This window comes from Rhinopithecus roxellana, chromosome 13, assembly GCF_007565055.1.
Source record: "Rhinopithecus roxellana isolate Shanxi Qingling chromosome 13, ASM756505v1, whole genome shotgun sequence".
Lineage (NCBI taxonomy): Eukaryota > Metazoa > Chordata > Mammalia > Primates > Cercopithecidae > Rhinopithecus > Rhinopithecus roxellana.
In genome coordinates this window covers 80589969-80614417 of record NC_044561.1, presented here as the reverse complement: position 1 = coordinate 80614417, position 24449 = coordinate 80589969, and the positions used below count along the sequence as shown (strand labels likewise).

Here is a 24449-nt window from a genome sequence, read left to right as displayed (position 1 = left end):
ATTTCCCACGGGATCCCACTTAGCGCGTGGATGGGAGCAACTTCATCACTCCACCGAGGACAGGGAAAGAGAAGTACGCATTGGAGCTCAAAGAATGAGCAATTTTTCAAACCTTTCTCCACAGGCCAGGGCAGATACACGCGCGCGCGCGCGCACACACACACACACACACACACACACACCACCCCCAAAACTCAATGTTATGTTTGACCTAGTCTGTGCGTGTGCTGTATGAGGGTGTTTGTGAGCTTATGTGGGTGCCCACTCCCCTTTCTATTTTTGCTCCTGATTGAAAATTTGGTCCCAGAAATTATTCCAGGAACAGAAGGAGCGAGCTGGAGAGCCGCAGGAGGAGGGGGCGCTACCCTTCCAAGGAGCTGACTTTGCAAGCCCCCACCTCCACCCCAGCACTATCGGTGGCGGGGGTCAGGGACACCAGAGAGCGCTCGGCGGGGCTTCCACAGTGACAGGGCGCCCCCTGTCGGCCGCCAGGCCCGCGGGACCGACCCGAGTCCTCGTTTACCCCCGCGATCCTAACCCCGCAGCTCTGGCACCCAAGCACCTTCTCCCCCCGCTCTCCCAGTCGCTCCGAAAATACCTTCTGGGGGACTCGGCTTTTTTGGAGCCCCAACCCCTAAGTTCTGCGCGAACCCAAACCGGCCTCCTGCACCCTGGCGAGGTTCTGGGAGCTCCGGTAGGGTAGGGCTGGGTGACGCCGCCTAGAGTCTCGGAGCAGTCACTCCCGCACCCTCCCGGCACGCACCCCATGGGAATGCGAGCAGGGTCTACGGTTAGCTTTAGGCAGCGGGGAGCGGGACACCAACGGGCTGCGAAGGAAGCAGGGACGTTCAGACAGCCTGGGGTTCTCATTCCCTTCCAGCTCAGCGGTCTTTGGAGCTCCTCCTTCCCGGAGCTCCGATTTCTTAAGGGTTATCCAGAGTTCTGGCTCAGGCTTGAATGCTGAAGATTGCTCCCGGAGTTTCTCTCCAGAAAAAAGTTCGCGGGGACCTAGGGCTGCAGATGTTTCTCCCGATCCCTCTTTAGTCTACCCTCATGTAGGGCCGAGACCTATAAAGCCCTTTCCTTTCCATTTTGTTAGGCCACCGCTGGCTTCTATAATAAAAAGCTGCTTTATAACTGAGGACTGTGTTTGGGGTTAGCACGCTGTTTTTATTTTGGATGTTGCCTCAATGGCAAAGTCATAAGACTCGAGTTCAAATCCAGGCCTCCTCTGCTCTCCCTGGGAAGAAAACACCCAGGCCATCCAGGTCTTCTAGGCCTTCATCTTGCTGGAACAATCCTGCGTTCCCCTAGCGAAAGTCCTCCCTAGAGCTCTCTTTGTCACATGAAACTAACCAGTGCGGAAGGAGCATCACTGAACAGAACTCAATTTTCCTAAGTGAGAACCCATGAAATACCTAAGGAGAAAAACAATAAAAGTCCCATTAATACTCCAATTCCTAAAACCTTTCAGAGACTAAATACTCAGGCAAGGCCTTGCTCAAAGTTCCCTAAGGTGTTTAGAGCAACATAAGGCAGATATGTAGGCAAGATGAAGGCAGAGGGGATGGAAAAGTGACAACAGAGTCTTGGGAAAATATGCATTTTTACTTTCATATAAGCTTTTTAATTGATAAAAAAGCAGATGACCAAACACCCCTTATTCATTCTATGGATGAATCTCAACTCTCAATAAAGAAAAGGCATATCATGTGTCAAGGATTATAATCAACATTTAACTTTTTTTTGGGTGGGCTGTTATTTCTGAAATGTACTAAAAAATCAGCCCGGCGCGGTGGCTCACGCCTGTAATCCCAGCACTTTGGGAGGCCGAGGTGGGCGGATCACCTTAGGTCAGGAGTTCAAGACCAGCCTGACCAACATGGTGAAAACCCGTCTTTACTAAAAATACAAAACCCATCTTTACTAAAAATACAAAATTTGCAGGACATGGTGGCCCATGCCTGTAATCCCAGCTACTTCGGAGGCTGAGGCAGGAGAATCACTTGAACCCGGGAGGCAGAGGTCCCAGTGAGCTGAGATCATGCCATTGCACTCCAGCCTGGGCAACAAGAGCAAAACTCCATCTCAAAAAAAAAAAAAAAAAGAAAAAATTAGACCATAAAAATTTGTCTACTTGGCACTGAGCACACCTTCAAACACTTATGTTGGTTTTCATAGTTATTGGATGGTCGAAACACCAGTTGTTTATGGAGAGGGCAATTGAAAAGGTCATTAGCTAAGAACACCTTATCAGAGGGTATTTATGTAAAAGAATAAAAAAAATTCAGTATGTTGCAGCCATCAGCAAAAGCTCAGGAAAATGCTGATAAAGGGGGAGGCGAGGTGCAGCATTTTAAGTTTAATACTCTGTGCACCTGCGTGCAATCTATCTCTCCACCACAAGATCCACAGGAGAAGATGAAACATACATTTTTAAAATGACAAAATAAAATGAATTAAATAAATAAGATGTTAGTAACCTTGATTTTGTTTGGGTGGTAGAATTATATCTTCCATCTATATTTTTTGCAGTGTGGATTGTATCATTTTATATCGTTACTTTATTATTACATTCTCTTTTACTATTTTATGGTGAAATATGTAATAAGGATATTGGATCTGATGTTAAGGAAACTTTGGCAAAATAACTTGTGCAAATATTCATTCAGTTATCATCCTTGAAAGGAGATCAGAGAAGCCACCATACAAACTGCCGACAGGTTTGAGTTCTGAAAAACAAGCCATTATTATTTTGTCTTACTGGTGTCAGGGGATGAACTGTGATCTTCCCTGAGTTGAGAGAGGAGGGGAAGAAATATTCATGTCAACTACAGGTATTGACTTACCAGGGTGGTTTCTGCACATGGTTTAGGGAAAGGAAACAGACTCTGTCTTCTGGGTGGGGTGGCTTTCAGATGGGTCTGGCACACAGAGCTCTTGCTTTATGCATGTAGAATTTGATCGTTGTGCCGAAGTTTGGGTTTCAGTTACGGATTGTCCGTCTTTTATGGGATTTCTCAGTGGATGGATTGAGCAGTTGCAGATTCCACTCCCATCTGTGTAGGTCTGTGAAGAAAGCCAGTGCTCTGCCCATTCTGGGTCAGGATTTGACAAATATTTCTGGTATATACTTGACATCCTATTCACCATTCTTGCGTTTTTAGCACATTTCTGGTATGTGGGACTATTATAGCAGGTAATTAAAATAATTGGAAGAGATAAAAATAAAAAATGACAACTTTGAGTAGCAATAACAACATGCCAACATGAGTGAGAATAAACTCTTTGAGGGATGCTTAAATTAGACGCATCTGCATTTGTGGCCCTGGGAGCTTTTTCATACATTTGGATGTTATTCTTGGGAGAAATCTCAGTTATTCCTACCCAACAGGAAAGCAGTAAGCTTTATGAAGGACAGGAGTCATGGGGCGTCAGTCACAGACTACCCGGAGAATCCAACCCCAGGCATTCTTTCTTAGGAACCCTCTGTGTTACACAGGGGGGTAATTTAGAAGTGACACCATTAGGCCTATGAGCTGCCGATTACTTAGTTGGATAAACAAATGCACTTTCAACAAGTATGAAATAAAGAAGCGTATGAGAGACATGGAGATCAGAAAGAAGCCACTAAGTCCTGAGTTTCCTGGTTGATGCTTAGGAAGCAGTTGTTTGCTTCTCGTTTCCATCTCAAATGGTACACAGGCTCTGAATCAACACAAAAGAGCTATATATAACTTGCTCTAATATTAAGCAATGACAAGGATGGGGAGTTTATATGTTTTGGATTCATTCAGCAAATATTTAATGAGCACTTACTATATTCCAGATGGTGGACAAATAGGCAAAGCCATGGGCTTCTAGAGACTAAGTCTGTTTTCCTCTTTTACTTCCTCCTTTTCTCCCTTTTTCTGCCACAGGTCCCAGCCTCTTTACTTTCAAGCCTTCTTCCAATCATGACCCTGGAATTTCCAAGTGCTAAAATCCTATTCTAAAGGGAAAATTATACATTTCACCATTCTAAAATAGTCTGGCTGCTGGCAGAGATGGACTAAAACCCAAGGTGAAATGCCTATTTTGACCCGGAATCAATAGGAAAACCAAGGGCTCAGCTATCAGGGAAACAAGCAGCCCTGTGGCAGCCCAATTCTGTTCCGTCGCCATTGGCAATTCCTCTACAATATCAGTTTCCTATCAAAGGGATAACTAGGGGTTTTTGGCTTCCAGGAGGAAGAAGGATGAAGGTGGCCAGAGGTGCTGCTGTACTTGGTGGGTGCGGCTTGGGAGCCTTGTCCTGTGCCAAACATAGCTCCTAATGCTTTGTAATACCTACATCTGCATTATTTAGCTCTTTGTTAATTTTATTCCCAAGAGTAATTCCAGAGGAAGGATTGTAGAGTTCTCTGCAAAAAGGAGAGCTTCAAGGAGGAGTACCATATGACAGCAACAGTGACCCACCGGGACTGGGCCAATGAACCAGGATTGGGATGGCCCCTCACACCCTTATGTGCATAGGACTCCCTTGGCGATCTTGTTAAAATGCAGATTCTGATTCTGCAGGGAGGGCTTGAGTTCTGCATTCCTAACAAGCTTCCAAGGGATGCTGATGCTGTCAGTCTGGTCCACTGACCACAGGTGGAATAGCACAGCTTTAAAGACCTGTTTCTCTCATGGATCCTGTAGTCTGTCCCTAGCTTGGTGGTGATATATGACTTGATAAAATGAGAAGTACAGGTTCCTTTTCAGCTTCTGCAGGTTCCCTAGCACATCTACGTCCTTCCCCTCTCAGCTGCTGTGAGCCACGCCGTCTCTTATCACAGCCACGGTTCATGGCCCCCAGCCCACAGAAGTCAGAACTTGTCCGTGCAGCCCAAGCAATGTAGGGGTCCTCCCGCAAAGCAGAGTTGCCCATCCCCCATGCCTCCTATGGTGCATTGTTAGCTCACCCCACACTCCCCTTTCTATGCTGTGTTTTCCAGAGACAGGGACCTCCCTGGTTGACTGGGTAGGAAAGGGGACCTGTGGCAATTATCAGTTTGCAAAGTGGAAACGTCATTTTTAAAGTATATATATAAAAACAACAGACTGAGTAGTGTCAGCTGCAACCTCACTGCATCAGCAAACACTCACTAAGACTCTTTTAAATTTTCTCCTTAAGGAAGAGGCCCCAGAGAACACAGACTGATCGCGCTCAGTTGCCCACCTCTGGGGCTGGGCTGGTCCTGAAGGCCATGCAGGGCTTCCTACTCAAAAGAAAAAAGGGATAGGACTGACCTCTCCCAAACATACCCCTGAACCTCTTCCTTGATCCAAATATGCATTTAAGAAACAAAATAGAAAGATCAAAAAGAAGGGAGAGTGAGGAAGAAATTCCTGCTTATTGAGTTTCAAATGAGATTTTCATGGTCCTCCTGGAAAAGACTTGAGTCTCTTGTGATGGCAACTGGAAGTGGGAATTCTCCTCCACAAAATTTGGACTGACATTGAGTCGGCACTGCCTACCCATACATGATAAAATAACATTATTAGGAAAAATTAAAACTGAACCCATAGACTTCACAGTTAACCCCTCTGTTAAGAAATACAACTGTTCTCCTTAGTGTACCACTCAATTTTTTCCAACATATATAACAGAAAATGCTCAGAAATTAACATTTGTGTCTCAAAGATGAGAAGAATTTTTCAAATTGGGCCATTCCCTTAATGCTTATTTGATTTGCAATATGCATTCATAATTAGTGATAAGATAATGTTTCCTTTTGGGGAAATTTGAATGAAGCATACATTCTATAAAGCCTCCTTTCTTTCACATATGAACTGCGAAAAGAGAGGGAAAATATTTCTTTCTGTGGGCAAATTTTTAAAAATCCTACCATATTTATAAAGGCACATAAATAATTAACGTAGAAACACTAAAAAATTTAGACCAAGAATTAATCAATGTGTGCTTTTAAGGCAATGTGGATTGGTGATAATAAAACTGGTGAAAAATTACACTAAGCGGCTTTGAGATTCCTGGACGGAACCGGATATAACACGCAAACTTATTTTTCAATTGTCCCTTTCACACCTGGCTACTAAATCACCCCATAGGTTGCCTCTTTTTGTCTAGAAGATTGGAATATGTGATGCTGCTTGGGAATGAATTATACTATGCTATATGAAAAATTATGATGTAAGTGACACGTAATATTCTCCGGAGGAGTCTACCTGAATAAGTCTATACCTTTCAAAAGTTTAGGAGTTTAGATGGGCCCTTTAAGTGTGAAATCTGGCAAATTGATTCTTCTAATTCTTCAAAATAAACTGCTAAGTAGATGCTAATGTTGAGAAACACGGATCAGAGACCCTTGGGATGGGAGCTCTGATCTGACACCCACGACTCCCATTCTCACAGTTAAGGAGAAACGAAAAGAGACTATTTTGTCTCTACTCGTCTGTTTTCTTTCATTCTTTTCTCCCTCTTAACATATTAAATTTAGAAATACACAATTCTTTCTTCATGTATGTTACCCAAGAGTTTCCTCTACCTACCCTCCTCCAAATGACTGAGCTCTAAAAGACTAGAGAGAAGTCAGGGTAGAGGCTAATATTTTCTTCAAACCTGATGATTCATGCAAACCTTTTACATGAGGGAGCTCACTCTGTTTTGGGGAAAACTGGGGTGAGAGACATTGATGGCTCACCCAACCCTTCTGATCACAACGTGGACCCTCTGACCCAAATCTTTACCTGTTTTCATTTTACAACTTTCTTTTTTTCCCAAAAGGCATTCCGTTAGTGAGATGGAGAAATTATCAGAAACCTGGGAGAAAAGAAAATACTCAGAGGTAAAGTTTCCCAGTTATTGGAATAGTGTGCATCTGTACATGTGTGTATCCATATATGTGTATATATTTAATGTGTGTGTGTGCACAGTTTATCTACAACAGACCCAAGATCTTATTGCTAGTGAAATATAGTTAAACAATAACCCAACTTTATTACAGAGTATCATCTAGCTATTATAAGCAGTGATATCTCTATGAAATAATATAAAAAGTGTGATGATTTTATAATGAAGAGCTAAATAGTTGCAGGATATGAGTAATTTGATTTAAGTTTATAAAAATAAGCCCTGATTCTGTCACTGCATGGAAAACGGTTGAAGTTTACACATCAAACTATTAATAATGATACACCTAGAGAGTGGGACTTAGGAGGATTGTGAGAGGATTTCCACATTTTACTTTATATCTTCCTTACATTGTACAATAATCTCTTTTGTTTTTGTCATAAAGTAATTCTAAACAAACACTGAGAAGTGCGGTCTTGGCCACCAGCTAGCTGACATGCTGCACATAAATATTTCTGGTTCTTACTAATCAAAACATATGCTTTTCTGCTTCGTCTTTTAGAGAAAATGAGCAGGCCCCCTCTCCTGCAGGAAAATAGTTCCTATTTATAAGAGGAGAAATGACATTGGGAACACCCACAGGCCAGGAGAAGTTCTGTAGGAAAAAGAAACCACTAAGACTTAATAAATCTGACTTAATTGATAAAAGAAAAGTGGTTGTCACGAGGCAGACCTAAAGAACCAGCTAGTACTTAAATTGCTGTGGCTCTTAATTGCTTATGGTCCTCAGGAAGTGAAAGGATTGAAATGCAGGCTCTATGTGGCTTCACTTAATTAATATTTATGACTGCAGAAGAAAATTAAATAAGGCAAACGGTGTAATTTTAAACAGCCTGTGGTCATGGTTAGCAGGACTCACAACAAATTCAGAAGCAAGAAATGCAAGCACACTTTGGGCATGCGTGGCTTCAGTTTTCATTTTTTATGCCGAGTGATGCCTCCAATACCATCTTAGAACATTATGGTGATCGTTTTCACTTATCATGCATGTTTCTTTGTCTTTGTGATTGGTTGTCTGAAGGAAGAGTTTCTTTTTCTGGGGTGGAGAGATAGAGGGATGCACAAAGATGTTAGCTTTGGAAGCATCTATAATTTCTCAACGAATGTTTTTAGGATGTATATCTGCCATTTACTGACTTTTTTGCATGGTTTGATGATTTGAGTTTTTCCATTTTGGGAGCAGAGAGTTATGCGATAGCATCAGTTCCTATAATGAGGAATCTGGACTATAAGTCTGTGTGATAATCAGTGTTTATTGAATGGATGGATGGGTAGACGTGTGAGTGGATAGATGGGTGGATGGGAGAATAGAGCACAGACTCTGTGTTACTTGTATTTAAAAACCCAGTTTACCTGTGAGCACTGGTTTCGGAGAAATAGAATCAGATAATAACAAATCCTAGACGGAAGATTTTCAAACTTCCATTCGTGACCCATTAATGTATGTGACAGCAATTTACTTCATTACAAGTATTGGAAAAGAAACTAATGGAATAAAAGTTCTCAGTGCATCTCACATAGTAAACAGAGTCTTGGAAAACCTCTGTTTCTGTTATAAATGTGTGTACATCTGCATCAGGATGGAAAATGCATTCCTTACTATGGGTTCTCACCTAGAAAGCCTGAGCGACCGTATACACGGGGCACTGAGGGCCCATTAGCTCTCCTTGCAAGGAAGCTTCAGTTTTCTCATATGGAAAAGGGGGATAATAGCAGAAGTCACCTCTTCAGACTAAGTAAGGATGACACGAGTGGAGGCTCATGGTGACGGGTTAGCCCAGCGTCTGGCATATTGAGAACAGTTAATCAATGTTTGGTTATTTTTCTTTTCTCTCCTGTATCCTCTGCAGCTTCTCAGCATTACAGCTGAGAAAGGTCTCAACATTTTACACAGAGAGATGCATTATACCACGTTTTATAATTTGTCCTCTCATCTCTTACTTAAAACAGCCCTCTTAAAAAAATAAACACATTTGCTCAAAATGACACCACACATTTGAAAAGATTATTTCTCATCTCTATACATGATATAGTAGCTGTGCTGAGCTCTGGGCCAAAGACTGCTCCAGAATTAGAAAACATGTCCTACCCACTTGTGATTCTCCCCAGCCAAGAACCAGACCTTGTCTTCAATTCCATGGCTTTCCCTTCGTTTGAAGGTTAAAGTCAGCATTTCATTTTTACTGCTGTTGATAACTCCCAACTTTTCCATTCTTCCGTTTTTTTTCTAAACTCTTTACTACATGCTAACACTGCCTCCCTATTTTCTCTGCCCTCTTCCTGAGGTCGCTTGATCCTAGAAGCCGCAGCTTCCAAATGTTTTCGCAGCCTCCCCTTTACCCTCCCCAGTAACATGCTGTTCACCATTCCACTTTCTGATTTCCTTTTCTGTTCCTTTAATAGTCTCTGCACTTCCCCTGCTTTCCCATCTGTAAAGCCATCTTTCATCCAGGTGATGTTCTCCAGGTGACAGGAATCTGGCAGAAGCCTCCTCCATCCATCTTTCTAGAGGGACCCTCAGTTGCCAAAGCGAGTCTGACACCCCTCTTCCATGCCAGCTGCTTCAGGCCAGCCCACTGGGGGAACTACTCTGGGGGTGGAATCATTGTCAAGTTTCACCCATTAGCTAAAAAAAAGTCACTTGGATTCATTGCAGGTAACCAAGAAAGTCATACTGTTTAAGCTCACCAACATAGTTACACAGTTCATAAAAAATATTGCTCCCGTTCCCAAGGGACTTTCTGAGTTGATGAGTGGGAGCAGAGGTCCCCATGATCAGCAGCTGGTTTGCTCGTTGCTGGGAAACACAGAAGACAGGTTGGTCACAGGACAGGGGATGCAGAGCCCAGGGTTGCAGTGCACAGGGGTGGGTGCTCAGAACGAAAATGCACTTTTATATATATATATAGTTTAGGTTCTAGGGTACATGTGCACAACGTGCAGGTTTGTTACATATGTATACATATGCCATGTTGGTGTGCTACACCCATTAACTCATCATTTACGCTAGGTGTATCTCCTAATGCTATCTCTCTCTCCTCCCCTCACCCCACAATAGGCCTCAGTGTATGATGTTCCCCTTCCTGTGTCCAAGTGTTCTTATTGTTCAATTCCCACCTGTGAGTGAGAACATGCGGTGTTTGGTTTTCTGTTCTTGCAATAGTTTGCTCAGAATGATGGTTTCCAGCTTCATCCATGTCTCTACAAAGGACATGAACTCATCCTTTTTTATGACTGCATAGTATTCCATGGTGTATATGTGCCACATTTTCTTAATCCAGTCTGTCATTGATGGACATTTCGGTTGGTTCCAAGTCTTTGCTATTGTGAATAGTGCTGCAATAAACATACGGGTGCATGTGTCTTTATAGCAGCATGATTTATAATCCTTTGGGTATATACCCAGTAATGGGATGGCTGGGTCAAATGGTATTTCTAGTTCTAGATCCTTGAGGAATCACCACACTGTTTTCCACAATGGTTGAACTAGTTTACAGTCCCACCAACAGTGTAAAAGTGTTCCTATTTCTCTACATCCTCTCCAGCACCTGTTGTTTCCTGACTTTTTAATGATCGCCATTCTAACTGGTGTGAGATGGTATCTCATTGTGGTTTTGATTTGCATTTCTCTGATGGCCAGTGATGCTGAGCATTTTTTCATGTGTCTGTTGACTACATAAATGTCTTCTTTTAAGAAGTGTCTATTCATATCCTTTGCCCACTTTCTGATGCGGTTGTTTGTTTCTTTCTTGTAAATTTGCTTGAGTTCTTTGTAGATTCTGGATATTAAACCTTTGTCAGATGAGTAAATTGCAAAAATTTTCTCCCATTCTGTAGGTTGCCTGTTCACTCTGATGGTAGTTTCTTTTGCTGAGGAGAATGCACTTCTTAACTTTGCAATAGCATTACTCATTATTTTCTTTTCCTTAAACAGTACTTTAACTCACTTATCAGATTTCAACTTGCTTTTCCACACAAAAGTATGACTTGAGGTCTTCCCAGGTTCACACGTATAGAATGACCTCTTCTTTTTAACTGCAGTGCAATGTGTATACTCCATAGTTCTTTAGTCAGTCTATTACTATTGGTGTCTCAGATGAGTTCCCCAGAAGCAGAGCCTGAGGAGAGGACTCCTGTGCATGAGAATTACCAAGTCAATGTGCTTCCCAGAGAGGTCTATAAGAGAGTGGGGAAGGCAGGGAAGCCCAGTATGGGCCATCTCAGGCCATGCCTGGCAGAGAGGTGCTTCAGACTGGTCCTGAAGGGGACTCAGGTGTGTGAGTAAGGCTCAGTGCTGCACCCATCATTGGTTTAAGGGCCCTCCTGGGGGTAGGGGTCTCACACATCCAGGCACATGAAGCTGTCTATGAGAGTATACCAGGTGGCTCTGGGCACCCAAGGGCAGTCTATGATGAAGAGCTGCAGGTGCAGAAACTTGCTGAAAGCCCCACAGCAGATGGCCCTCTCCTTTTTAATTTCAGCCACAGTTGTGACAGGGGTGTGACCTAATGTTGGCCTTAGCTCTTATTTAAAGGCGTGTTTGTTTGTTTCCCAGAGAAGCTCAGCCAAGATTCATTTGACAAACTCCAAATCTCTAGGATGTCCCATGAGCTCACATCACAGCTCATGAGGCAGCAGGAATGTCCTCCAGGAGTTCACACGGCTGGGAGTAGACCAGAAATAGGTATGATCACAACAAAATTCATTATTGCAGCAGCAGGACTGTGTACCCCTGAGATAATAGCAATTCACTCTTCCTTGGCTGGAAGGGAGGGGTGCTTCTTGCCTGAGGGGCTGATATTTAAGCCAAACCCTGGAGAAAAAGAAAGAGTTTGCCAGGCCGAAAGTGACACAGGGCTCCTGGAGTTGGAGTTGGGGGGCAATGCCAGCACAAAGACAGGGCAACTGGGCAGTGGGTGTTAGGGCAGGAGCTTCCTGGGAAGGGCAGCGAGAACAGCTCAGAGAAGAGAGAAAATTGGTCTGAGGAGCTTTCAGGCTAGGGAGTTTGGCCTCTTCTCTCAGGAATGGAGAGTCACAGAGTGTTCCAAGCTGGAGAGAAATGGCCAGGATGGGTTTGCAATAGCTCCTCTCTCAGTAAGGTGGAGGGAAGTGAGATTGAAACCAGGATCATTACTCAGTGGACACTGAAGTGTCACTGGGCTTGTGGGTCTGCTGCTGAGAGGACAGACCACAAGCTGCCTTCAACTGTCAGCCCTTTCAGGGGTCAACTCAACTGCAGAGAGCACTTCTCTTGAGGTCATGGTCTTTTCTAGGGTGGCCTAAATCCAGTCCTGATGGATGAGAGTCTACAGGGGCCTGGCCATCTCAGCCAAACTCAGACAGCTCTGAGAACTATACTAGCTCTGGAGCTCACCATACGGTTGGGCCAAGGTTGCTTTGGGGACCAGATTCTCCCTCTGCTCACTCCTGCCTTCTTTCCATCTCCCCAACCCCTGCCAATTGATCCCACTGACTGTAAACATGCCTCATGCTAAACTCCAACTGAGAGGCTGCCTTTTTGGAGCCCAGCTTAGACAACCACTCAAGAGGTTGTAACACTACCTCCAGTAGAGAGGATGGGTGTGGGGACATCCCTTCCAGTTTCTGCACACATTGGACACAGCTCAGTTCTGGAAGGAGAGATATACCTCTCTGGGAGATCAGGCCTCTGATGATTTCTCCAGACTCCAAACCCACACAGACAGGAAAGTGTCAGGTAAAATGAAAACTTAAAACCTGGGCTCAAAAGTTCTGTGTCTTACTTTTGGCTCTCTCAGAAATCCACCCTGATGCAAAGATTTGAGTGCAAGCAGGATATTTGGCCAGGAAATGCTGGAAGGGGAGGGAGGAGGTGAGAGAGGAAAGGGAAGGCAGCGAGGCAGGGGCCTGCCATCAGGCAGGTTACTACTGTGGACACTAGTGCTTAACCCTGCTGGGACCTCTGGGAGCCAGAGTAGAATATGTGCCTCAGAGTTGTCCCTTGCAAGGGTAGGATAGCTGAGGTATTTATGCACCAACTCCTGTCAGTCACTGACTGACAGTGACTGCTCAGGTGTCTTAATTCTCCAGGTACTTCCAGTCCTTTGTGGGTAGGATAGAGTTCTGCTGCTAGAAATTACCCTGAAGCACAAAGGTGCAGATGCTGGCAGGTGGAAGGTTGGCACGGGGGATATACTCGGGGCTCGGATATTATCTAAATTTTAGTGTCTCCATTTCCTAATGGCAAGAACTTAGAGGCCTCATCCATGCAGAGCTTCAGCTCTTTAGTCATCAAACAAGGATAACGATACCTGTGTTTTGATTGTTGTGAGGTTTAAATTTGAATAATATTCTTAAGAATGGTTGAAGGGAGAAATCAGTGGACATATAACGTTAATCACATTTCCTGAACCCCCAAACTGCATTCTCAAGTGTGGAGATGCCACGAGTCCCCTTCAACTCATTGAAGGTAGAATCAACTTGACTGGGCCTGATGGCTCACGCCTGTAATCCCGGCACTTTGAGAGGCCAAGGCGGGTGGAACACGAGGTCAAGAGATCGAGACCATCCTAGCTAACACGGTAAAACCACGTCTCTACTAAAACTACAAAAAATTAGCCTGGCGTGGTGGCTGACACCTGTACTCCCAGCTACTTGGGGGGCTGAGGCAGGAGAATGGCGTGAACCTAGGAGGCAGAGCTTGCAGTGAGCCAAAATCACGCCACTGCACTCCAGTCTGGGTGACAGAGAGAGATTCTGTCTCAAAAAAAAAAAAAAAAAAAAGGTAGAATCAACTTTTCAAACTTGAATCTTCAGACTCATGGGTGGTGAGTCACCTGCATTCACCAAAAGTGATATTCTGCCAGTGACATCTGGACCTATTCAATGAGGTATTGGAAAGATATCTCAGCATTCAGAAATGTTACTGCCCCGTTTTTTAGGGATAACATTTAGGAACAGTGAGGTCAGTGCCACCTGGAGGATCAGCAGCTGAATGCGGGATGGAGAACCCTTCTTCCTTCCTCAAGATGCTCACTGAGACCAAGACGTTATTTTTATTTATTTATTTATTTATTTATTTATTTATTTATTTGAGATGGAGTTTTTCTCTGTCGCCTAGGCTGGAGTGCAGTGGCAAGATCTTGGCTCAGTGCAACCTCCACCTCTTAGGTTCAAATGATTCTCTTGCCTCAGTCTCTTGAGTAGCTGGGATTATAGGTGTGCCACAATGCCTGGTTAATTATTGATTCATTTATTTATTTATTATTATTATCTTTTGGGATGGAGTTTCACTCTTGTTGCCCAGGCTGGAGTGCAATAGCACAATCTCAGCTCACCACAACCTCTGACTCCTGGGTTCGGGCGATTCTTCTGCCTCAGCTTCCTGAGTAGCTGAGATTACAGGCATGCGCCACCAAGCTCGGCTAATTTTTTTTGTATTTTTAGTAGAGACGGGGTTTCTCCATGTTGGTCAGGCTGATCTCGAACTCCCAACCTCAGGTGATCTGCCCACCTCGGCGTCCCAAAATGCTGGTATTACAGGCATGAGCCATCGCACCCAGCCCCTAATATTTGTGTTTTTAGTAGAGATGGAGTTTCACTCACCATGTTGGCCAGGATGATCTCGAACTTTTGACCTCAGGTGATCTGCCTGCCTTGGCCTCCCAAAGTGCTGGGATTATAGGTATGAGCCATCATGCCCGGCCAAGGCTTTTTTTTTAACTTAGTTTAATTTTATTATTATTATCATTACTTGAAGGAGGCAGATGGAAATGCCCAGTTTGAACAGAAACTTTCTAGAACTATGCATTTCCAATGCTCAGTGGTGAAAGAGTCAGCTAGAGTATTGAGTAATGGTGAACTGTGTTCCCTATTAAATAGAAGGTAAATGATTGCCCTGCTTTGAGTTTCCTGGTGTGGTGATTCACTTGCAGCGAATAGGGACTCCTGATAAGATACTACCATCATGGAAAATCTTCATGGAAAGGCTGCATATCTAGCTCTTCCCTGAACACCAGAGGCAAGAAAGGGGACTATCAGGTATAGTCCCCTTCGGGGGCACAAATAGACTGCAGAGGAAAGCGCTTATAATTTGAGCAGAAGCACTTTTGTGCAAAATACCAGGACTGTGATAATTCCCACCATGTGTGAGAAGAATCGTCCAGTTTTCAGGGCCATTGCTACAAAGTACTGGTGGAATTTCTCCTGTCCTTGTAAGAACTCTCACTCCTGAGTCTCAGATTTACTTTTAACCGAAAGCCTTTGATTTGATCCCCATGAGGTTAATGGGACCTTAAATCCATCACCAGACTCTTCAGAATTTATCTGGAGATTCCACCCTCTCTGCGTTTTTATCACCGTCCCAATGGCCTTTTCTATAATAGAGTTTTATGTTCTAGACATTGATCATTTTAATTTTTAAAAATAGATAACATTTGAAGTACTACTTCCCCTTTCCTAAGCTTCTTTCGGACAGCACTGAGTAAGTAAAGCCTTAACTATGCCCTCTCGTTAAAAAAAAAAAAACGCCATTCATAAACCTGATATGTTTCAGACTTTATGATCTGAGCATAAAAAGAACGGAGCCTTTGATTCATATTCTGTTCCATCCCGAGTACAGCAATACTGAGGGGATTTGCATGTTTAAAGGAGTGTTCAGAACAACCCACATAATGAATTCTCAAGGGTCTTCGCAGAGGAATTGCTATTCATCTCCACCATTGATGTCTGTGGCGGGGTCTGCGTTCTCTGGGGACGTTGAGTGGATGACAGTGCTCAGCAGCAGCTAGTCATAAGGCATCTGAGCAGAGGCCTCCATCTTGCTTGGACTTGGGACGGTAGAGAGGGTAGATTGCATGGCTTGCAGGCTGCACTAGCTGGTGGACAGGTGGTGTTTGCAGGTGTTGAGAGATGGCTGGTGAAGTTGGTTCCTCCCCTTAAACAATTTGTTACAGAGCACCCCCTTTCCTAGGAGTTCAAAACCCAAAGGGATTCAATTTCCTGATTTTAAGTCTGCAATTGCATGGATCATCACATTTTCTTGTGAGAAAAAATGTGAAGGTAACTGGCCTGGGAAGGATACCTTTGGCCACCAGATTGGTAGGAAGTTCTACATTACAATGTTCCAAGGTCTGTCTTTATTAAAATTGCAGCATATCCCAAGTACCTAGAAGGGTTATGGTTGAGTTTACTTAAAATTTGACAAGAAAAGGTGAAGGCACACCAGTCCTGCACATTGAATATACTGTTTCTCAAAGGGTTGTGTGAGAAGGAACTGGGACTGGGCTGGGAAAAAGCTCAGCTTTGCTTTAGCTTGGTCTTACTCATCAGCATCACCTTTTCCTTGCAACTGTGTCAACACAGTGGGCAGGACCTTCTCTGTTAGTCACTACCTTTGATGTCTGAGGAGCTCTGCTTCCCTATCCCCAAGGGTCTCTTATCAGCCTCCTGCCAGGCATTCTTTTTCCTCAGGGTTCTGTTAGTAATTGCTCCTCCCTGAGACTTCTCATCTAGCCTAACAGGTGGTCTAAACCAACAGTATTCACTGGTTGAAGAGAGAAATTGATGGATGGTAGTGGAAAAGAACATGACTTTTAGACTCAAGACCTTGATTTGAGTCTGATTCTGTCACTTATGAACTGAGTAGCATTGGGCAGGTAATTAACCTCCCTAGGCCTCAGTTTCTTCATCTTCCTCAAACAAGATCATGCTTTCTCCTTCCTCCAGGCATCATGGAAATCAGACCTGCAATGCACACGGTGGTTGACTCAGAATGGGCCTGCTGTAGATATTAACCAGTAACCAGAACACTCCATAGGGTTTCTCTGTATGTTGGCTATTTCATGGTGTAGAGTAGCTGAATGATTCTTCACTTGGTTTGGAAGTGGTCTGACTTACACCACACGCTGGTGTGGTGCCTGAGAAGCTCCCTTAGGGAGGATCATGAAACAGATGTCATCCACGGCAGCTACAGGCCTTGCCTTGAAACTCCGGAGCACTCACCTGTGCCGCCAGATGCCTGCTCCAGGAGGAGAAAAGGGTGCCAAGGGTGTATTTATTTTGAGGGTGGTTAATGTTTCCTCCAGTAAAACTGGATCCTTAACTAGTTGTTGTCATCAACGTCATCATTATATGAAGGAAAATCCTAACATTTTAAGTTGATGTCTTAGAGGGCAATCATATTCTCCCACAGAAAATGCTGAGTTACACAGAAGATGAACTGTTCTAACTCAAGGCAAGCATTTCTTTTCTTCTTCTTCTTCTTCTTTTTTTAGTGGTTATTTATAAAGAAAGAGAAACAAGCTCACTCTAGGCATTCTCCTTCTCAACAGCTTGCGAAAGACATTGGACATAGACTCTAATGACCCAGCTTTGCTCCAGCTCTGTCTCTTGGCAGCTAGGTGACTCTGAGCGAATTGGTTAATTTTACTGAGGCTCAGAAGCTTAACCTTTTAAAATAGAGTGAACACATTCGGCTGTCCAGAGACTGTAAAGGTGGCATGAGATCAGGAAAGGGTAGGAGCTTTGCCAGGCTCTGGTTGTCCCACAGCTTGGGGGCCATGGACACAGGGAAGTGCATGCTGAACAGGTCTCAGAACTCATCTCAAAAACCATAAACCTTTGTGGACGTGGAAAGGGTTTGGTTCTTCCCAGGGATTTGGTTTTTGCAGAGATACACATCTGCTGATGATGACTAGGAGAGCAAATTTTTATTATTGAAAATATTAAACCAGTGTCTTTGTCGCCTCATCAGCCATATTCTCTTTCAACCCATCCACTATAAAAGTGAAAGGGAATCCATTAGGGACAGGTTGAGTTTTTCCTAGATCAGTGCATTAGTGCCCAGGAGCCACCCAGAGGTCTTATTACACATTCTGAATCAGAAGGTCTGGAGTGAGGAGGGGAGAGCCGAGAGTCAGCATTTTTTATAAGCCCCCAGGCGATGCTAATCTCCTATTCCAGGGGCCACTCTTTGAGAGTCTAAGGCTAAGAACTAAATGCCTTTGACTTACTTTGAGGTTTAGTTTTCTCCTTCTTGAGCCCACAGCAGAGAATTAATCTTAAAACCAGGTTATGGGGAAAGAGAAAAAAAATTTAAACTCCCAATTCCTCCCTTACATATCCAGAATGAGGACTGACAGACTCAGACCCTAGAGGTTTTCCATGAACCATGGCACGGGGAGGTTACAGGAGGCCATGTGAAAGCATGCACGCAACAAGAAGCAGATAGGAAGATCTCCCTGATTTTTGAGAGGGGGGCCAGAGGAAGAAGGAGAGGAGTAGTTGGGGCCCAGGCCAACCTTCCCTAGGGCCAATCTCAGGAAGAGGGAGGGTGTGGAAACATCTAGGAGGTGTTTTGTGAGACTCCAGAGACACTTGACCACATGCTCCTGTTTCCCTCCCCAGCACAACTCCCCAACACGGCAGCTCTACAACAGCAAGGACAGTCATGGGTTTGGGATGTTGAGTCTTCCTCACCTCCTCCATGGTGAGGAAGAGATCCGGGCATTGCTATGGGTGCTGTGGCGGTGAGTAGAGTCCCTGAAGGATGAGGCCATTGTGCCTGCTGTGGGTTGCATCCGCAGTCCCCCTAAAGTGAGAGGGAGCCATGTGTGTGGCCCCTCCCCCCAACAGTCCTGAACCAGGCCCATGCTCGACAGACACTTCAGCAAAGGGAGCTCACATAGTTGCCCCCAAAGAACCAGACAGAACTGGCACTCTGCAGTGGCACCAGAAGATAATGTCTCAACCAGGGGAGAGGAGATGCCTTTCACCTGGGAGCCACAAATACAGGAGCTCTGCATAGGGACCAGGCCTCCCTAACACCTGAAGGGACATAAGCATTTCCTGGAGGCACCTTGAAGAGGCACAAGAAGGATAAACAGCTGTAGTGGAAGGTGGCTTTAGAATAGATAGGCTAAGAGGCTGACAGATGTATCTTACACAGAGGAGGCTGTTTCTCTCCACAAGCCAGCTTGTGCAGCCTCCCCCAGTCATTAGAGGGAAAAAAGTGGGAGGAACTTCAAAGCCGAGTCCGATTATAGGAAATAAAGAACTCATTTGTTCTTGGCACATGGGAACGGTGCTGTGGAATGTCAGTCCTGCTAATCAATGTCAGTCCATTTAATCAAGACACAAATAAAACTAAATCTTACCATGCTAAAATAAAATTATTTAATTCATATGCTTTATACTATGTATTTTACCTAATAACCATGACAGTAAATGAGATATTTATCGTCTTTTAAAACTGAACATTGTGTTACACATATTTCCATATATTGTCTAGATTTCTTACTCTTTATTTTGGTATATTCAACCTTGCTAACATTTAGTGTGAAAAATGGCAAATATGTGTTTATGCATGAATGTGTATATGCACTTTGTGTGTGTGGTATATATGCTGTTATGTGATGAGTTGTGTCCACCTAAAATTTATATGTTAAAGTCCTAACCCCCAGTACCCAAAAAAGTGACTATATTTGGAGATAGATAGAATCTTCAAAGAGGTAACTAAGTTTAAATGAGGTCATTTAATGGATGGGGCCTATTTAATATTAGGATGCAGACAACACAGAGAGAAGAACATGTAAGACGTCCATCTGCAAGCCAAGGAGAGAGGCTTCAGGAGAAAGCAACCCTGCTGACACCTTGATCACAGACTTGTGGCCTCCAGAATGGTAAGAAAATAAATTTCTGTTGTTTAAGCCTCCTAGGCTATGGTACTTTGTTATGGCAGCCCTGGCAATTGAATGCAGAGAGTAATATACCTGTTAGACACACATGTCAATGTTCTCTTTGCAGGAAGTGATGAACTCAGCAGTAATTTGAAAAGAGATGGCTTAGAATATGGTACATTCTTGCTGACTCATACGATGAATATTGATTGGGGCCCTTCTGTGGATGAGCCGTGGTGCACATGATCTGCTCCCTCACATGTACACCTATAAATTCACCCAACACATGGCGGTTCGGGATGCCAGATGAGAGGCAAGCAAATTGCTTTTGAGAGGGGAAGCTCAGCGAAGTGGCATTTAAGCTGGGTTTGGATGGGAGGGACAGAAGAACATCCCATTTGGGACGAATGCAGGAGAAATAATACGGAGCAGATATGTAGACATGTTCTGGAAATAGTGACTGGATAGTAGGGTGGGAATATGGGCAGAGCATAAGGGGAAGGTGAGAGATCGTCAGGGAGGTCAGGGACTGGCCAGATTGTACTGGACCTTGAAAGCCAGGCCCAAAATCCTGGATTCTTTTTTCACAAGAAATGAGGAGTAATGGAATTTTTCAAAGCTTTGAAGTCACGTGATTAAAGTGGTAGATTAACATGCTAGAAACATCTAGAATGTAGAGCGAGGGTGCACTGGAAATAGGAAAATAGATGGACTTTGCAGTAACCCAGATGCAAGGCAACTGAGAAGAGGGCAGGAATGGGTGGTGTCCAGGGGCCGGAGAAGAGAGGATGCTTGGGACCTGGCAGCTTCCTTTTCATCTCTAGGTAAATTAAATACTTTCCCATAGTTTGGCGCCCTTCATGGTGCTGCTACCTGCCAGGCTTTGGAGAGTGAAAAGCTGGAGGTTTCTACCATTTCTGTGGCTGCCCAGGACAAGCGTCATTGGTTCTGCTGAATGAGCATCATTAGCATATTTATACTAGAACTCAGTTCCAGATAGCAGCACTTGAGAATCAAGATAAAGAGTGTTACTGTTGGGGGAAATCAGTGGGTCAGTAGAAGAGCTAGAATAGTGAGTGACAATTGTCTTGCTGGTTACTCTCAGCACTGGCACAAAGGGATGTGGTGTTGGGCTAACTGAATTTGCACTCAAAGATTTTGTCCTCCCACTGGCTGAAGTTCCACTTTATAGAGATTATGCTTTGGGTCATGTGACTCTTGTGAGGTGAATGCCTTCTATGAGGAATGAGAACTAAGACTGCAGGACTGGCTGGGATAAGGCCTTGGACGTGGTGTCTACCTGGTTCTAGCCCCTTGAGATGGATCCATCTATCCCATATTAACCTGTTCAAATAGGGCCTCCAGCATGCTGTCTTGGCTGTCTTGGATTTCTGTGTTTCTTACTCTAAAATTCTAATTTCTTGATGAAGATTTTGGTGACTATAAATTGCTGTTCTTCCCCTAGGCACTGGAATGGATGGGTGTCCTGGTTTGGATTTTCTAGTTCAGCCCTAAAGAAGATTTCTGCTAAAGAAGAAGGCTTTGCCTGGAGTTTCTGGTGCTGGCAAGTGTCTTGGGCCCACGCTTGAACTAATGGGTTCAACTTTATCCCCTGGCCACAGGTATAAACTCAAGAGTGAACTCTTTATGTAAGCCACACAGGCTGCAGGTATTAGAAAAACAGCTGCAGTACTCTTCTGAAAAGTCATCTCTGCTCTCCCTTCCTGAAGGTGGTGGAAGAAACTTATAATCGTGAGAGCTGCTGGGATCCATTTGCAACCCTGCATGATGCTGACCACACAGAAAGAAGACGAGAAAAACAGAATCCAGAGGCCTTGACGTTCTTCCTGGGCCCCAGTATCAAACAAACTCAAAACCTTCCCTACCTCTGGACTTCCAGTTATGTGATCCCTGAAAGGCATCCACATGTGACCTTTCCCAGAAAGATTTTAGTTAGGTTGGCTAAAGTGTTAGCAAAGTCTAATCTTGTTGGCATAAAAAAAAATTACCTTTTACTATGTTTGTACCTTTTAAAGACCTCAAAGCCCAGCAGACTTCATAAATGCTGGTGAATTTCTTTCGAACCATTGTCAAATAAAACATCCCATCTCCAATTAGCAGAATGTCTCCATTCTGAAAGTCCAGGAGCCTTCTTTATTTTTTTATTCTAAAAATATCCATACCAGGATTGCAACAATTATGAGGATTACTAACAAGAAAAACTCCTGAAACTTTTGAGAATGGGATTTGCATTTGCAAAATGATTTGCAACCAGACCTGCCAGGTAGCACTTCACGGAAATCAAAAAGTGGGTTTTGAATATCTAGATTATATTTTTTGGCATCCAAATTCATAGTAAAATCATCTTTCTAGCTGTCTGCAGTAGATGTGGCTAAACTCTCAGAACAGCCTCCACAAGTGCTGAATACTTTTGATAAAAGTCGATGTAGCTGGAACACAGTCACATTTGATTGACTTACCTTAATTCTCTAATCAGCTTATTGCCCAAATAGCTCCACAATTCGGGTGTCCCCATGCTGCGGCCACCTTCTCTAGTTGCCAGAGCCCGCTCCTCCACCCTAAATAACTGCGACTGCGGCAGAGGCGTTTGGGTTGGTTTAAGATGGCAGTATATCCCCCTGTTTCTTCATTCAGGATTTCTTTCCTTCAAAGGAGACTTTGTGTTTCCCCAGTTTCCTTCTTCTGCTTGTATGAATCTAAAATGAATCTGAACTAAAAGTACTTGTTGAGTGGTTATGCTCCCAACTGTAATTTGGAGTCAAGGTATGAATATTTTATACTCAAAGAGTCACTGAAGATTTGTAGGAGGTTTTTAAAAATAAAATGAATACACTCATTTTGTTGGCTCAGGTAGACTATAGCTGGGGGAAAACAAAAATACAGGACGAGCCCTCAATCATGAGTCTTTAAAAAATGAATCAGGATTTGTGTTTTTGGATAATCAAGAGTCCCTGTGGTGAGTACACAGTGTCCTTTGGAGGAAAGAAATACCAGCCTGAAGGAGAACCGGGAAACAAAAACAAAAGCCACCCAAATGCTCCAATCTCATTTTAAACCAACCCAAATTCCAGAGGTGCCGTTTCAGAAGGGAGCTCTTCATGCCCTGGCAGAAATTAGGTGTCAAGCTAGAGAGCCAGTATTCAGATGCCTGTGGCTTCCTTTCACGGCAAAAATAGATTTAAAAAATAATCCAGTCTTTGGCACATTTTCTCCGAGACGGAGAGACCTGAGTAGCCCCTTTGCTTTCGCTGTATGTTTGTGTTGCACTGAGCTGAGGGCTTTGTGAGCTCATAGGCTACTTCAAAAGCTGTTGAAAACAGTCAAAACAGAAACTGAATGCATGTGAATTAAGCATTTCCTTTTTTATATAAATCTGTGAGTTTTTTATGTTTTTAATAACATCTATTGGTTTACATAGAGGGACCCCGTTAAGCAATTTTCACTGGGTGGAGTTTTAGCTTGAAAGAACAAAAAGTTGAAGAAAAGTGTCTAGGCTCTTTTAACCTTCAAGCACGGCCACACTTAGGAGGATGATCACCTGAGAATCATAAGTTCTTTCCTGAAGACTCTGTAGAAGGACATTTTGATTACAAATCATTTTTGACATTCATCAAGTACTCAAATATAAGTTTTAATTGTGCCTGATGCATATTGCTTCTTTCATAATGCACTAATCTTACTCTAAGCAAAGTATGTAGCAATTTTGAGATAAGGAAGAAAGTTTCTGAGCTTTCATGAGGTGGCTGCCAAGATCATGACCACCCGTGGGGTGCTATGTACATTACCCTTGAGAAGATGCTCTGAAATGATATTGTTTCTTCCTTCCCTTTATCAAAAAGCATTTCATTCTTTAATTTTTTTGTTTTTTTTCAGTTGGAGTATCACTCTGTTGCCCAGGCTGAACTGCAGTGGTATGATCATAGCTCACTGCAGCCTCAAACTCCTGGCCTCAAGCGATCCTCCCACCTCAGCCTCCTGAGTTGCTCAGAGTACAAGCGCATGCCACCACGCTGGGCTAATTTTTTTTTTTTTTTTTTGGTTGTGGGGAGACGGTCTTCCTATGTTGCCCAGGCTGGTCTCAAACTGCTGGTCTTGAGTGACCCTTCCCCTTTGGCATCACAATGTGTTGAGATTGCAGGTGTAGGCCACCGCACCCGGCCAAAGGCTTATTCTTAGTGTCTAACTTCTGTCCTGGATTCTGGATCCTTTGAATAGATTCCAACTGTGAGAAGCTTGAAAACATCAGATGCATGCAAATTAAAACCCTAGGTACTAGTTTTACCTGTTAAATTGGCAAAGATTCTAAAATTTGTTAACATGCAGTATTGGCCAAAGTTTTGCTAAAATATATGCCCTTGTAGAGGTGTGGGAATAAAATCAGTACAGCTTTTGTGGATAGATTGGTAACCCCTGCTTTCTCCTACAATTCTGCTTCTAGTTCTTCATCCTACAACTGTAGAAGTGAACAAAGATTTACATGTCACATTTATTGTCCTAGTGAAAACATGGAAACATCATGCTAATCAGCAGGAGACTAGTTACATAAAGCATACTCATACAAAGGAATTTTAGCAGCCATGAAAAAGGATGACTAATTGGAATGCGCAGGCACTGAGGGGTCTCCAAAACACAGTGCCATGAGAAAAGGAAAGGGCAGATATAGTTTATTCCTCTTTGCAGACAAAGGCACACATATGCATAGATACATGCAGAAAATTTCTGGGAGGATAGAGAAGAAATTATAACAACTCGTAATCTTTCAGGTGTGGGACTGACAATCCGAGGGGAAAGGAGGAAGAATTTGCTTTTTATTTTATACCCTTTTGTAAGACTTTGTTTTAAAAAAAATCACATTTGCATGTTATCTTATTATAATC

The 24449-nt window shown here is 43.5% G+C and overlaps 1 long non-coding RNA gene across 1 annotated transcript; it reads right to left on the bottom strand.

Moving 5' to 3' along the window:
• Positions 1 to 1149: 1149 nt before the first annotated feature.
• LOC104666932 lies at positions 1150 to 22202 on the bottom strand. Its single transcript, XR_748614.1, has 3 exons — positions 22032 to 22202; positions 2850 to 3069; positions 1150 to 1418 (listed from the first exon to the last, which is right to left on the bottom strand). It is a non-coding gene; the product is annotated as an uncharacterized LOC104666932 (long non-coding RNA).
• Between the last annotated feature and the right edge of the window lie 2247 nt (positions 22203 to 24449).